Source organism: Gorilla gorilla, chromosome 14, assembly GCF_029281585.2.
Source record: "Gorilla gorilla gorilla isolate KB3781 chromosome 14, NHGRI_mGorGor1-v2.1_pri, whole genome shotgun sequence".
NCBI classification, from domain to species: domain Eukaryota; kingdom Metazoa; phylum Chordata; class Mammalia; order Primates; family Hominidae; genus Gorilla; species Gorilla gorilla.
The window spans coordinates 115,645,047-115,662,254 of record NC_073238.2 but is presented as its reverse complement, the minus strand read 5'-3'; the positions used below and the strand labels follow the sequence as shown (position 1 = coordinate 115,662,254).

The following is a 17,208-nucleotide window of genomic DNA, read 5'->3' as shown; positions in this document are numbered from 1 at the left end:
AATGTCCACAGACCTGGACTCTGAAGTCTCTGATGGATTGGAGGACTCAGGCCTCTCTGGAAGAAGCCGGCTGCTCCTGGAAATCCTACACCAGGTGGGCTGGCAACAGGATTAGTTGGTTCTCAGGAGCTACCCTGAGTGCTGGAAATAATATTAGCTCCAGATGGATGGGAGGCCTTTCTGGATGGAATCCTTCACAGCTTGTCTTAACTGTGACTCCAGGGGAATACATGGAAAAATGGCATCATGGATTCTAAAATAACTGCAAGTGAGATCGTTGTATGTACTTTCTGTTTCCTTTACACAACCCTCACTCACTTCTCAACCCACAGAGATATGATTTCTGCTCACTCCATTTCACTAAAACAGCCCTTGCCAAGTTCTCTAGTGGTCTCCATATTACTTGAGCCAACTGACCTTTTTCAGCCCTCATCTTCCCCGACAACTCAGCCCTGTTGGCCACACGCTTCTTTGTGAAACACTTTCTTCCTTGGATTTCTATAGTGATGTCACCCTCTCCTAATTGTCTTCCTGTCCCCAGCTACTCATTGGCTCTACCTCTCAAATCCTCACTTACACAGCCTATAAGTGTTGGGGTGCCTTAATGCTTGATGTTAGGCCATCTACTCTTCTCACTTAATAACCTTTCTCTAAGGCATCTCAATCAGGGCTGTGGCCTCAACTGCTTAATATAACAGAGGCATGTGAAAAGTGCTGCAGGAGTGTTCAGCCGAGTGCGTGACTATGGCATGTGAAAAGTAGCTTGATTTGGGGTCACTGCTGTTCAGTGGAAAATGTAGCCTTGGGATGGATAATGCAGCCCAAATTTGAACTCTGAAAGACTATTCACTGGATTGGAAGACCAATAGATACCAATAAATTAAAAGTAATTGCTGTTTATCCTTCATCAAAATTACCATTATTCTACAAGGTAAGTGCTTGTCTATACATTACAAGCCCTGTGTCTATTGCCTATGCATTAACTATGTATTAGCATTTCCTACATTCTGTACATTCCCTTTATCCAAAATATTCATGTCTACCTCTTATTCAGCAGTCCACCAGTCTTTCCCATCCTCAGTAGCATTTATTGATTGCCTTCAGGATCTATAGTGATGTTTAAAGCACTATAATCCATCTCTATCCTCAAAGATCTTGATGGAGTATTACAATAACCCTATCACTTATTGTTGTCAGCTTTTCCATCAGCATCAATTAGAAAAGGCATGAAGGGACCACAGGTTGATCAATTACTTTATCAAGGGAACAAGTATGGAAGCATCACTTGCAAATGATCAACAATCATTATTGCATGCAACTAAAAGGAGTATGTTTTATTTATTTATTTTTTTGAGGCAGAGTCTCACTCTGTTGTCCAGGATGGAGTATAGTGGCACGATCTCGGCTCACTTCAACCTTCACCTTCTGGGTTCACGAGATTCTCCTGCCTCAGCCTCCCAAGTAGCTGGGATTACAGGTGTACACCACAACATCCGGCTAATTTTTTTATTGTAGAGACAGGGTTTCGCCATGTTGGCCAGTCTGGTCTCGAACTCCTGACTTCAAGTGATCCACCTACCCTGGTCTCCCAAATTGCTGGGATTATAGGTGCGAGGCACTGCACTCAGCCTGTTTTACTTTTTTTTAAATCCACAATATAGCCAAATCTCTTGTATACACAAAATAGTGATCTGCGGTCCATCTCATGGCAACCATGCTGTTCAGCCTATTGATCTTCTTTAATGAAGTACCTGCTTTGTTGACATCTGCACTCTGCAATTCCAGAATTGATCACACATTTCCCTCATAGCCCATCTCCTCATTTCCATTAATTTTACATACTGTCTGCAGAGATAATCCGCTGTAAAGGAGGTAACACTCACCTTGGAATCAGAAGTCCTGGGTCCAAGGTCTGACTTGTAATTCATTGGGTCATGCACAATCTAATTTTCTTCATCTATATATCTGCCGGAATAACCCTACACTCTCTCCACACCTCTCAAAATAGGCAGGTGGTAAGAGTTATTACTTATTAGAAGAAGCTTTAGAAATCCAAATATTTCACCATCGTCCTTGATCAATGGAAAGTTTAAGAGAGACAGAATCATCTATTCTCAGTAGCATGGACTGCAGGGAACTGCCTCGCTGAAGACCCTGTTGATTTATTACATTAATTCATTACAGTTTGTGTGCAGAATATTAGACACGCCTAGCTTCAGGTCTCAACCTGAAGACATGTGTCATCCAACTAGATCTTCAGAATTACTCTGTAAGATAGGCAGGGCAGGTGCTATTGTTTTGATTTTGCAAATGAGGAGAGGGTCAAAGTTTAGCAAACTGAACAAGATCACACAGCTAGAAAATGGACAAACCAGGGCTCCATTTTTCAAGCTTTCTAATCCCTAGTTCTTCACCTTCCAACACCTCTAACCGGAAGGGAGAAAGCAGTGCTTAAGTCCCTTTTCAGTGCAAAGAATGACAATAACCTGAGAGAGTTAATGCACCTTCCAAAAGATTCATTTCTCCCCTATTCACAAAGAGTCAGGCAGAAATTGATTTAGAACAATCAGGAGAAGACTCAGTAAGCTTCATCTACACAATAAAAATAATATACTTAGCATTCTCGTGTGACTTCACATTTTGTAGTTATTGACAATAAACAATTAAAAATGTATCTCATAGATAACCAAATGGCTAGTATAATTATTTTACAACACAAAACACCTAGACAGGCTTCCTTTTTATTAGGTAGAGATAATTTAAAAATCAATTTAACAATACCACTTTAAATGTACAGAGTTCCAAGCCTCGTTGTGGTGGGTTAAATCCCGGAAATTTGGGGCATTTAATTTACAATAAGCCTCAATAAACTGCCCTCATGAGATGGCTCTCATGACTAGAGGTCATTCATACAGGCTGAAGCTTAGTTGTAAACAGACTACACAGTGCGTTCTAGCCATTTCCAGCTTGAGACACAGGAAACTCCTCTTATCGTAATCAAATGCTGACAAGTCCCTTTGACTTAGAAAGTGGCATACAGTGAAATGGACCCCAGTTTAAATTCTTCTCAAGTTTTCAGGGTGAGAAAGCAATTCCAAAGCAGCCCATTAGAGGTATTTGTCTGCATGCACAAGACATTAGGCAGCCTGACATGACTTGATGTTTGCAAAGGGAAGGATGGGTTTGAGGCAAAAGGATTTTGTACGTGCAAAGTGATACAGGCCAAAAGAGCCACACATGTAACTTCTTTACATATAGCTTGCCAGATCTTTGCTTGGCTGCAACTAGCTGATTTTTTTATGAATGTTAAGTTCATGAGCAAATGAATAGAGGATCCAAACCTACCTTTTTAATTACAAAATGCTTTTTCCTCCCCTACAATCAGACTTCTACTCATTCCAGCACTTAAAAAAAAATGTAATCATCATAATTCCTAGTAGCTTGCTTCTGTTTCCGCTTCAATAGATACCCTGTAGATGGGAAGTCACATAACAGCTCCACGTCCTATCAAGTTGCTTCCACCCGAAAACAGCTGCAATGCTTATCTAATTAAACCCCAGCACCAAACTGTGAGCTTCCGCATCAATCATTAATATTGTATTATGGATCATTTTAAATTCTGACTGGGGTAGGTGGCTCCCCGCACACTGGTCTCTGAAGGAGATTTTTCAAATAATCTTTAAGCGGCATTGAAAAAATAAAACAAGCTGCCTGCTGTTTGAGGAAAGCTCTACTATCCTGCTGCACCCTGATTAGCTGTTAACACTAATTGAGAGATGAATATTGTTTATTCCAAAAATGCTAAAGATGGGTTTTTTTAAATTATGAAAAGGAAAACGCAGTTCTCCTCACCTCAAAAATGTGTCTGTGGCTCTTTGCCCAAATTCTAAACAGCGCCAAAAGAATGGTGGTTTCTGGGTCTCTTGTCTACAGTTTGCAGAGTGATTATCCTGAAACACTTCTTTTCTCTAGGTGGCCCTCCAGAGTTAGTGAACTGTGACCTCCACGTGGGATTTGGACATGCGTGCCCTACATCTGGAATGCAGAAACACTCTTCACAGAACTCTGATAGCCCAGGAATATTTATGTAAATCTCTGTCCTGGTAAGGCACATGTTGATGTACTTGGGCTTAAGCTCATAAACCAAGAGGAACAGTTTCCTACATCCCCCTTCTAATGACTAAAGCCAACGGGCTGAGCCAAATGGGACAATTTAGACAAAGAGAGACTGGCGAAAACCAAATGAATGTCTGCTTCCTTCTAGCATTCTAGGAAAAATACCAAGCGGCTGTGCCAATGTGCACTGCTTGCCTTTGTTAGGAAAATACACTCAAAATCAGGGGAATCAGTCAGTACCAGGTTCGGGAAAGATGTATGCAAGAGAGACTCCCTGATGAGGAAAAATCGACTACAGAAACACAGCACGCACCCAGCTCAGCACAAACACAGCTTAAAAATCCAAGGAATTAGGATGATGTGTAGAATCCCGAGGTTCTCATTCTTGTTCCCATAAGCCAGGATTGGCTGAGCCTTAGCCAGGATACCACCTGGCATTCAGCCACATCAGCTAAAGAGATGAGGAACCTGAGAGGAAACAAGTGTGAGGAAGAGGATGATTCAAGAGGACCAGAAATACAAGGAAAGGACAGAGGCCCTCGGATGGTTCACTGCAGAGAAGACAGGCTGAAAGATTTAGGAACCGGCTGAGAGCCAACATGCCAGAGCCTCCCGAAGGGTGGAATCAGAGATCTCTCCTTCTATTATTGTATCAGCAGCCTCACGTCTACCCTCGGGCCTGAATTTTGTTATAGATTTATACACATTTGATATAGAGTCCTTCCCATGCTACTTTCCTACTATCTCTGTGTTTCCTAGAACCAAGGTACACCCTCCCCATGGCCTCTCCCACTGCCATCACATTCTAAGCATATGTCCAGTCCTAGGGAGCTATAAGACCTTGAGTGTATTGGTGAAACTCTCCAAGTCTCATTTTCCTCATCTGTAATATGAAAATAGTGGAATATATTTAGGTACAATTGACATTTTTTAGTACTTCCTACATATCAAGTTAAATGTGGGTTTTTTGTTTGTTTGGTTTTTGGGTTTGTGTGTGTGTGTGTGTGTGTGTGTGTGTGTGTGTGTTTGAGACAGATCTCACTCTGTCACCTAGGCTGGAGTGCAGTGGTGCGATCTCAGCTCACTTCAACCTCCACCTCCTGGGTTTAAGCAATTCTCCTGCCTTAGCCTCCCAAATAGCTGAGATTACAGTCACGCACCACCACACCCAGCTAATTTTTGTATTTTAGTAGAGACGAGGTTTCACCATGTTGGCCAGCCTGGTCTTGAACTCCTGACCTCAAGTGACCCACCCGCCTCGGCCCCCCAAAGTGCTGGGATTACAGGCATGAGCCACCGCGCCCGGCCAAATGTGTTTTGATATATTATTATTATCCTTGTCCTAAAGCACAATGTGGAAAATGTTATTTCCATTACACAGATGAGAAAATGTAGGCCACAAAACTTTCCTGACGCTCCCAAAGTCATCCAGCAAGAAGTACCAGAATCAAAATCTTCTTATCCTTGCCAAAAAAAGAGAAAGAAAACATAAATAAAAGTGGAACAGTAAGAATAACAAAAAAGAGTGAGGGAGACAGAGAGAATCGGGAGGTACTACAAGAGGAAGAAACCTAAATCTAATTTATCTCACTTGGAATTAAGGACAATTTGTAAAATTTAGCAGTAAAGACTGTAATATGTTTGAAATTTAATAGACTTGGGAGATGTAATAAGAACAGTCTTTTTTTGCAAGTGTTTATTTTCTAATAAACAGGAATCAGGAAATTTGCCTGTGGGCAGTTTTTCCCCACAACTAATAATTGAAAATGTGAAGTTAGCAAATAATTCCTTTACAGCAAACATTGCTCTTTTATTCAATTGTTCATGAAAGAGAAACATCTATTGATTCCCATCTAGGTGCCAGGCATTGTGCACTCCATATGCCAGGCATGCAGTTTAGAGCCAGACAGTCTGGTATCTGAGCTTTAAAGGCCAAGAATCAAGTGTTTATGTCTGGCATGTTGTAATTAATTAAACCATTTTTATGCAATAATTGCAGGGTCTCAGAATACAATGCATTTGGTGACAAGCTGACTGGACTCAAAGACAAGTTGCTGTGGGATTTCTGCAAGACCAGAGTCTTAGAGGAGACGGTGCCCAAGTCTAACTTGTTCATTCTTGGAATGCCAGGCGCCAAACATGGTGCCTGGTCCATTGCTGGCAGTGGGTTCTTCCTATGTGCCATGCATTTGACTCTCTTAGGGAACTCCTTTAAAATAGAGGTATCAAGCACCCCCTCCTTCCCAGGAGATGCTCATCCTGTTGGTGGAGACAGGACCATGATGAGATTTGTTTGTATTTCTCCATGGGTGATTTGGGTGATTCTCTTCTTTTTTTTTTTTTTTTTTTTTTGAGATAGAGTCTTACTCTGTGCCAGGCTGGAATGCAGTGGCATGATCTTGCCTCACTGAAACCTCTGCCTCCCAGGTTCAAGTGATTCTCCTCCCTCAGCCTCCTGAGTAGCTGGGACTACAGGCGCACGCCACCATGCCCAGCTAATTTTTGTATTTTTAGGAGCGATAGGGTTTCGCCATGTTGGCCAGGATGGTCTCGATCTCTTGACCTCATGATCCGCCCACCTCAGCCTCCCAAAGTGCTGGGATTACAGGTGTGAGCCACCACCCCTGGCCAGGTGATTCTTATACATACCCAGTGACAAGAACCACTCAGTGTGAGCTTTATGCATATTTTTCAGTGTATGGTGGTTCACACCTGTAATCCGAGAACTTTGGAGGGCCAAGGCAAGAAGCTTGCTTGAGCCCAGGAGTTCTAGGCTGCAGTGAGCTATGATCTTGCCACTGCACTCCAGCTTGGGTGACGGAGTGAGATCCTAGCTCTAAAAACAAACAAACAAAAAAGAGTGAACTAGTATTATTAAAGTAAGTGCACACTATACTTTTTAAAACCATGTGGCACCCTTATGGGTATAAATTCTAAAGCAAGAAAGGGATAGGAGGAAGCGTTGGATTAACATTATGTGTAGGGGCAATACATACTATAATAGGATAAAAATCTTACTAGAAGATGGAAGGAACGTGGAATCTCTTAGGGTGAACATGAGGACCTTTTTTAACACCTAAAATAAAAGTTTAAAATAACATTTTTTGGCTATTATTAAACAGTCAAAAAAAAAAACAGATGCTAGCAAGGTCTTGGAGAAAAAGTAATGCTTATATGCTGTTGGAGGCAGGGGTGTAAATTAGTTCAACCACTGTGGAAGACAGTGTGGTGATTCCTCAAAGACCTAAAGACAGAAATATCATTCGACCCAGAAATCTCATTACCAGCTATATACCGAAAGGAATATAAATGATTCTGTTATAAAGACACATGCCTGTGTATGTTCATTGCAGCACCATTCACAATAGCAAAGACATGGAAGCAACCTAAATGCCCATCAGCGGTAGACTGGATAAAGAAAACATGGTACATACACATCGTGGAATACTATGCAGCCACAAAAAAGAATGAGGTCATGTCATTTGCAGGGACATGGGTAGAGCTAGAGGCAACTATTCTTCAAAAACTAATGCAGTAACAGAAAACCAAACACTGCATGTTCTCACTTTTAAGTGGGAATTAAATGATGAGAACACATGGACACATAGAGGGGAACAACACACACTGGGGCCTATTAGAGGGTGGAGGGTGGGAAGAGGGAGAGGATCAGGAAAAATAATCAATGGGTACTAGGCTTAATACCCGGCCGATGAAATACTCTGTACAACAAACCCCCATCACACAAGTTGACCTGTGTAACAAACCTGCACATGTACCTCTGAACTTAAAAGTTAAACAAAACATTTCTTAGACCCCTATAATATAGTTAGCATTTATATTTATTTTCTTTGTATTAATAAAAACAAACCTCTATGAATTCGATGATGCCTTTAATTAATTTGAATTATTTTAATCTTAAGTGTCTACTTACATTTTTAAAATACTAACCCATACATGTGCAAGAGATTATTTAGTCAACCTACAGATACTGCTTACTGGGCACACGGACTCAAGAAGAAACTCATGACGCACATGGTCTGCACGTCAGGAACCACAGACGTAGACCATCTAACTAGTAGTAAGACTAGAATGAAATTTTTCAACCTGAGGAAGAGGCAAAATTAGACTCTTTAGTGGTAAAGGGCATTTTAAATTTCTTTGTAGTGGCAAAATAAGTCACCAGGACCAAATGCAAAAATGTGTGGTGTTTTCTTATAAGTTACCATTTTATAGAATAAGTAATTTTAGCATGCCTAAGGAAAAGAAATAAATTAGACAAGATTTGGAGCAATAAAAACAGGATGCAGAGAATAGCTGAGGTAGAACAACTGTGCAATATTTGTAAGATTTTCTCTGAATAGGATTCAACTTAACATGATAATATCTGAAGAGACAAGACCAGGGAAAGAAAATTCATTTGATTATTCCATTTGGGGAAATGGTTAGGGAAGTACAATCAAATGCATAGCTGAAAAAAGTAAAAAACACAAATCCCATAAGTCAAAAGACCTTTCTTTTAAACTTATTGATAAATGTACACCCAAAATCAAGATCAAAAAGAGGTTCTTAATTAGAAATCATTTGTTATTAACAGGCAAAGTAAAAGAGGCTGTTATAGAAAAAAAAAAGCATCTTTTATCATTGGATGGATAAGCTGCTGAAACCTGAAGGTCACATAAGACCAAAATGTAAAAACAGCAACAAATGTTGCTGGACTTCCTTCTTCTCCAGGTTTTGCAACTTAGCCCTGAGTTGTTCTCAGGAAATTACATTTCTCTAAAATAAACATAGTGATAAGATTAGGATTCAACAACACCCGAGGCTCTCATATTACTACTAAACCTTTCTTCTATGCACGCCTCACAATATTATTGGCCATTTAAAATGGATTATCTCTTTTAAGGGGGCATATCTAACATTCTGCAATATCTGCCTGTTTATATGGACTCCAAATCACCAAAAATCCCAAGCAATCAGAATCATCCTCATTTGCTATTCAGCAACATTTCCCCAAGTCTTTTTCTCTGAATATTGGTGAAGATGTTCCTCAAAAAAGAGGGGAGGAGGGACTATGACTGGATAATTCGTATCTTGAAGATTCTCAGAAATCTTACATTGAAAACATCTGTTTAGCCTTGTTCATCCCATTATTTCTCACATTTATTTGACTTCAGAGCCCCTTTGTCATGTAACATTGGTTAAAATTCCACAGAAATAGCCTTCCAGGCACACAATTTGGACAGTCTAACTCTTTATGACCCTGAGACACTCCGAAATTGACTGCTCTGGTCCACCAATAGATGTTGAGCTTCAACATCGCCCAGGAACTGGTCTAGCTGCCGGGGATACTGTGGTGAACAAGATGAGCACAGTCCCAGGTCCCTGTGGAGCGCATTTTCTAGCATATGACGGAGTAAATGCACCTGATGGCTTCAGGGGAGTCTGAGAATAGTGATTGGAATGGGAGCAGGATGTGCCTTTAGACAGGATGGGCACGGAAAGCTTCTTCCCAAGGTGATGTTTGAGACCAGATCCTGATTCTGTTCACTCTCGTTTTAATACTTAATAGACTTTTCCAATTGTTTGAAAATCATTGATTAAAAAGTAGTAATGCAAGATTTGTGTTTTAGTAATGTTCTGTTAATAAGAAAGTCAGTTAAACAATGCTCATTCCCCATCCATCCCATTTAAATAGGCATGCATTGCATGTGCGTTAAAAACGTTTGTCTACTGGGATCTTACACTCAGTTCTCAGGGCAAGTGCACAGGGAACATCTCCGAGTCACAGCACTAAGTGGTAAAACAGTGTTTCTGACACAGCCCAGAAGTCCCTCCACACCGAAGGCACTGAAACGATTCCCCCTTTTTACTCTTCTCTAAACAGGATACACACCTGTAATTCGGCACCAGGAAACTCCTGTATAGCACATTGACAATGAATAGTTGTCTTAGTGGCTTATAATTAAGGAGAGTGATAATGTTGGGAATTTAACTTTGGTGGTACTTAACTCTGAAATCCCTGTTGATTGCTTATTAAAATGACTCCTGAAACTCCCAGGAAAACAACATGGAAGGCTGAGTAAATGCTTTTGTATTGTGAAGATACTCTTTAATGAAATACTTCTTTCCCACAGCAACAGACCTACTCTACAATCCAGGAAAATGGTTTTAATAAATGCTTCTGATAATAATCTTTATAATGATCATTGTGTTATTGGTTATAGTGATGAATAATAAAACCTCCTTCAAAAAGGCTCTAAAAGATAAGGTACTAATTCAAAAGAAGGTGGTGGTGGTTGTTTTTAATTCCAACATGCTTCTGAGAGATCCACTTAAACATTTGCAATAACAGTGGAAAATGTTTAAGCAGACCAATGAAAATTTTCTTCTTATTGTGCTTTGAGTAGTCAAATTGCACCCAGTATTGTAAAATCAAAGTGCTTTGTTGCTAGGCAATTCCATGAATCATCCCAAATCAGGTTTTAACCAGATTGATAAAAGTGTTACCCCCCCCTTGTTTTTTTTACTAGAACACAGTTTTTGGTTGAGCAACAAAATATGTGAACTGATCACATGGGAATAGAATTTTTATAGCAATAAATAAATCTTGCCCCAATGATAATATTTAATGATATGCATAATTATTGTTATAACACACAGGAATCAGATATAAGTGATATAAAGCCCAAGTGATGATTGCATTTAGCATTATGTTGACGTTGCAGATAAAAGCAGCTTTGAGATCAGCATGGAGGAAGAAGGAAAAGGAAGAAGCTGCTCTGAACTCCCTCCAGAAACACCTACATTCACATCCAAGGCACCAGCTGTTGAGTTTCCCTGACTTGAGAAATGGCATCGCTCTTGGCCAACATCTCCCAAGGAGACTAAATAGAATATTAATGTATTAGTAGAATATTAATATTAATATATTAGTAGAATATTACTAACAGATTAGAATATTAATATTAATATATTAGTAGAATATTACTAAGTAATAGATTAGTAGAATATTAATATATATTATTAGAAATAATATATTAGTAGCATATTCATATATTAGTAGAATTAAGCAAATTGACTGGTTTTAAATTCTAATATATTTGTTAAAGTTTAATCATTTAATTGATAGTTATATCTGATAATAAGAAATTCATCTCTTCATTTCATTTAATAACAGAATAAACAGATCATTAAGCATATGAATTTAGAATAGAGGTGAATCTAACTGAAATATTATTGGCATATGAGTATTTATGGAGTCTTCATATTCTTCACTACCTACCTGCAAAGTTAAAGTGTTTATTTGAGGATGTAGACATGGAGATCCACACAAATACGTGAAGAGCTATATATTGAAGACAACAGCCTTCAATCTTTAAACCAAGTACAAAGCTCTTATATATTCATAGTATAATATAGCTCCTACTATTTCAATGTTTATGTCGTATCTCTTCCGTAAGCGATTGGTGGGTCTGAAATCCACTTTCACTGAGATACTTGGTTGACGTCAATACAAATAAGAACAGTGCGGACCGTTCTGCCCTTCCCCTGAAAACACAAAGTGGAGCTTTAAAACAGGCTCTCACACTGGATTTTAGGTGGATTTGGATTTTAACTCCAGTTGTCTATGAAGAATTAAAAAAAAACCCACAGCAGGATGATTTCCAAGGATATTAGAGGATTTAATGAACAAGGATCGCATTTAAGGGAAGACGGGTAACGAGGAGTAAAACGAACTTTTCCTGCTTTTTCCTGTGAGAAGTATCATTGTAATTACCCATGTATCTAAATTAAAATTGCATATTCATGTTTTGCATTTTCAATTGGCCTTGTATAATTAAAACTGCATCACATTTGATGGATTTATAATTATGGCTAAATGTTTATGTTAACGTTCATCTCTTCCATGCTGAAAAACAACAAAAAACGAGAACATTTCTTTAACTTGTTTCTTACCAGAAATTCAATCTCCAGATACAAAATTCAATGACCACGTGTCCTGAAAATAAAATATCTTTGAGATCAATAGGCACAGCTTCAAGTGTGAGATCCAAAAATCCTGATGCTTGCAAAGCACAAACCCAAACTGCTTTAAAGAATAATCTATAGAGGAAAGAAATAGAATGAATGGTAGAAGGTCTGATTAAGGTCTTACAGAAGATACCTTACTAACTTCAATGAATTAGCAGGAGACAATCATATCTCCTCAGGCTATAATCATTGTACTTTAAATCCCCAACTATTTCCATTAAAAAAAAAAGAAGAAAAAAAAAAACTATGTGCTGCAAGATCAGAGCTTTCACTTCTGAATGTAAAAATGGTGACTAAATCAAACACCCATTATTCATTCTTTACTGAGAAACTCTTTCCTAACTTTTCCCAATGAGGGAATCATAAAACAAAAGCACAGTAGATTATAAAAGTTTACGTTGGAAATAGAAACACATGACTCTGGGTCTCTGTCTTGGCTGTTGGGAACGTTTCAGGTTCAAGATCTCCTGGACAAACATTTAGTGCTTAGATATTGCTATGAGTTGAACTGTGTTCCCCCACAGTGTTGAGCCCTAGCCCATGGGAATCTCAGAATGTGACCTTATTTGGAAATAGGGTCATTGTAAGCCGATAGGAAACACCAAACTGTTTGTACTATTCTCACACTCAACACAACACAGAACCTGCTGTGACCAAAATGTATGGGGGATTTTCTCTGCACTCCAAGCAATTCTCCAAGCAGACACCAACTGGGTGTCCTACAATTCAATTCAATTCTGATGCTATCTACCTAGAGATGATATCAGGACCTAAGGTGAAGGGCTCAGTCTCACATGGCTGCCCCCGACTTCAGATGCCAGTCACAAGCCCCAGTTGTGATCTGTGCTTCTGACCAACTGGCTATAAACTAGAGTTCCCAAGACCCGCTCTTCGGGTTTGATTTATTTGCTAGGACACTCAGGGAAATGCTTTACTTACATTTACTCATTTATTATTAAGAATATCACCAGCGATACAAATGAACAGCCAGATGGAAGAGATGCGTAGGCAAGGAATGAGGGAAGGGTGTGGAGCTTCCGGCACCTACTGGCACCTCCTCAAATTCAACAACCTGAAAGCACTCCGAATGCTGTCTTTGTAGGTTGTTACACAGGCGTGATTGATTAAGTATTGGCCATTGCTGATCAACTCAAACTTCAAGCCCTCACCACTCCCCAGAGATCAGGTGGGACTGAGAGTTCCAACCCTCTAATCACATAGTTGGTTCCTCTGGCAACCAGCGCCCCCAAGCCTGAGGCTATCCAGGAGCCCCCAGCCATCAGTCATATGCCTAGCATACACAGACACATATCATCACACTTTGGAGATCCCAAAGATTTTAGGTGCTGTGTTTCAGGAAATGGGAACAAGACCAAATATGCACACAGTCCCTCACGATGGGTTGACTTACAATTTTTTGACATTTTGACAGTGTGAAATGACATGATGCAGTGGAAACTGCACTCTGAGTACCCATGCAATCATTATGTTTTTCACTTTCAGTACAATAGTCAATAAATTACAATGAGATATGAGAAAGAAAAGACACACTGTAGCAGAAGAATGCAAGCCCCCCTTAAATGATTGGGCCCAGAGAAGCGTTGGAATGGAACAGCAGTCACGTCCCACTCCATTCTGACTTGATCTCTTCAAGGTGCTTGCCACGTTGACTCTAGACTGACTGACGCCAAGTAACTATAAATTACCCTGACAATGCCGCACCCTGGACACCACAGCTCATAACCTACAGTTCAACCATGTATAGCCAATCACTAAACAATGTTATTTCTGTAAATCAGTGTGACTTGTATCAGCCCACTCCTTGTCCACCTTTGCCCTTAAAAACCTCCTTGTAGCAAAGGCCGAAAGGTGCACTTCTCAAGACAACTTAGAAGTATTTCCCGGGCAGTTGTTCTCACCTTGGCTCAAGTAAACACTTTAAAATTATATTTTGTGTCTCAATTTCTTCCTTCAGGTCAACATAAATTCAATACCTTATTTTAAAATGGGCTTTGTGTTAGATGTTTCTGCCCAACCACAGGCTAATGTAAGCGTTCTGAGCACGTTTAAGGTAGGCTTGGCTAAGCTGTGGTGTTCAATAGATGCAGTGCATTGAACGCATTTTTAATTTATAATATTTTCAACTTACAATGGGTTTGTCAATTGATGTAATCCCATAGTAAGTCAGGGAGCTTCTGTGTATTTCTTGTTATAAATCACAGTATCACAGTCATTAAAATGTAATTAGTTAGATTAAATGGAAGCCATACTGTAGTACGTGGATACTGAATCCAATGTAACAAGTCTCCTGATAAGAAGAGGGAAATTTGGACACAGAGACAAAGAGGGAGAATACCACGTGAGGATGGATGCAGAGACTGGAATGATGAGCCTACAGGACAAGGAGCGCTAAGGATCACTGGTGTGAAATAAGAATGAAGTCCTATGCCTGGGCAACATAGCAAGACTACATCTCTACAAATAAAATAAAAATAAAAATAAAAAATAAAAAAGTTGTAAGTAGCCAGGTGTGGTGGTGCATGCCTGTAGTTCCAGCTACTGAGGAGGGTGAGGTGGGAGGATCGCTTGAGCCTAGGAGTTCAAGACTGCAGTGAGCCATGATCAGCCACTGCACTCCAGCCTCTGTGACAGAGAGAAATCCTGTCTCAAAAGAAAAAAGAATGTTCTAACCCCCTACAAGCAACTTAACAGACCTCTCTTGGCCAAGGGGACCCCAGAGAAACCTTGAAAACTGAGTTCCTGGCCACAATGAGATGGGAGGTCAGATGCGCCTGTTTATACCCTCTCACCCCAAATTGCCTTTCTTTCCCTTTCAAAAGACTTGCTCCACCACTGATTTTAACCAATCACTAGACGCCATACCCAGACTCTGCTTTCCTGTGGTCTCAACACAGCAGGTGACAAGGACCACATCACATTCCTCCAGAGACCATGGACTGGTTCTAGCCAGTCTACAGAAGCTGCACATGAATGCCCTGTGTCCTCCATTTCATCTTCTGACATATAAAGCCTGCTTTTAATGCATTTAAATGTTGTCTCCACCCCTAAGTGAACATGGGATGTATGCAACATACATTTTTGCTTATTAAGCATGCATGCCCCCTCTTTGTGAATATTCATAGTTCCTCCTATAACCTGTTGAATACGTCTACTTAGCTAAACTATTCAGCATTAGTTCCTGTCTCATCCTTCCTCCTTCAAAGTGCCTGCTTTCAGTCTCTGCCAGGGGCTATGCCTCTCAGCCTGCAGCATGGCCAGCCTGCAGGTTGCAACCTTTATTAAAAAACAAAGTTCTCTTCTCCAAATTTATGGATCTCATGATTTTAAGTCAACATCAGTAAAATCAGAAGCTAGAATAAGAGGCGAGGGGCTGGGCACAGTGTCTCATGCCTGTAATCCCAGTACTTTGGGAGGCCGAGGTGGGCGGATCATAGGTGAAGAGATTGAGACCATCCTGGCCAACATGGTGAAACCCCATCTCTACTAAAAATACAAAAAAATAACTAAGTGTGGTGGCACACGCCTATAGTCCCATCTACTCAGGAGGCTGAGGCAGGAGAATCACTTGAACCCGGGAGGCAGAGGCTGCAGTGAGCCAAGATTACACCACTGCACTCCAGCCTGGTGACAGATCAAGACTCCATCTCAAAAAAAAAAAAAAAAAAAAAAAAAAAGAAGTAAGGAAGGACCCCTTCCTAGAGCTTTTAGAGGGAGTATGGCAGCCCTGGCAGTACCTTAATTTCAGATGCCTAGCCTTCAAAACTGTAAGAGAACAAATTTCTGTTGTTTTGATGTACCCAATTTGCTGTACTTTGTTATGACAGCTCTCAGAAAATAATACAGATGTCTGCGGGACTTGGAAGATTATCTTCCCAGAATTTCAACTTGTATCCACATACTACAAGCTGTGTGAACCAATGTCTTGATGTTTTATGAAACTGAAGCTTCTTGCTTAGAATTCAAGCTTAGAATTCTTTTCTTTCCTTTGTTCTCAAAGAAACAGGTGAGAGAAAAATGTTCTTCTTGCAGAATTTATTCTCCAGTGCTAAGATCACTAACAGTACCTGCCTGCAAGGTCTCTAGGTCTGAGCCACGGGAGCCAGGATGTGGTATTGGAGGCAGCAGTGAAACCTGTGTTCACTGCCCCGTCTCCCTTACAATAAGGTCCAGAAGGTGCAGCCCCTCAACAGCAACGTAAGTACATGACGCTGTACAGACATACATACCCAGGTGTCTGGCTACCTTTTCAGGCTCCCACATCAAGTCTGAGGGAAATTGTCTTGTGAGTTGGCAAAGAGAACAAAGAAAATAAAATCTTTAACATGAGTATCCATTCACAGACATTAACGCAGACTAGACTGTGATCTGGAACACGAATCCAAAAGAACCACACAAGTTGTTTTGATTACTATGTGCAGATTGATCAACATGCTGATTACTTGACCAGTCATCAGCACCTCTTACCTTCCAATATTTTGTTAATAAATGTTGTACAGCAGGTACAAAGAGAGGCTGAATGCACAGGTCTATATTCTAATACAACCAGGATGCAGATCAACAGAGGCTTTGGGCAGAACGTGGTATGAATCACAGTTTAGGTTCTCTAGCACTTTTCATTCTACAGTGCACTTTAACAAACATTTCTACGTCTAGTTCTCATGTGGTCCTGTTAATTTTAGAGAGGTAGATAGTCAGAAAAGTTAAGTGACTTCCCCTGGTCACAAAGAAAGTACAACTCAAGCCATTTCTTCTGACTTCATATCTCCTGTTACAAATTCCCTGGAGAGAAATTCTCATTGGCTCAGTGGATCAAGTGTCCACCCCTGGTCCATTGCCTGGAGCATGGTCTAGCCTGGAGCATACTCACTGCCAGCTCACTTGCTGCTATGATCTGGAGATCTGTCCCCCCAAAATTTATATGTTGAAACATAATCCCCAATGCAATCATATTAGGAGGTGGGGCTTTTAGGTGATTACACCATGAGGACAGAGACCTCATAAGCGATATCAGTGTCCTTATAAAAGTGTCCTGAGAGAGCT

At 40.3% G+C, this 17,208-nt stretch overlaps 1 long non-coding RNA gene across 1 annotated transcript; it reads left to right on the top strand.

Annotated features, from left to right (window-relative positions):
• The first annotated feature begins 640 nt into the window (after nt 1-640).
• Nucleotides 641-5,587, top strand: LOC109029479 (uncharacterized). The gene is made up of 3 exons (XR_002008572.3): nt 641-931; nt 3,973-4,103; nt 5,498-5,587. It is a non-coding gene; the product is annotated as an uncharacterized lncRNA (long non-coding RNA).
• The last annotated feature ends 11,621 nt before the right edge of the window (nt 5,588-17,208 follow it).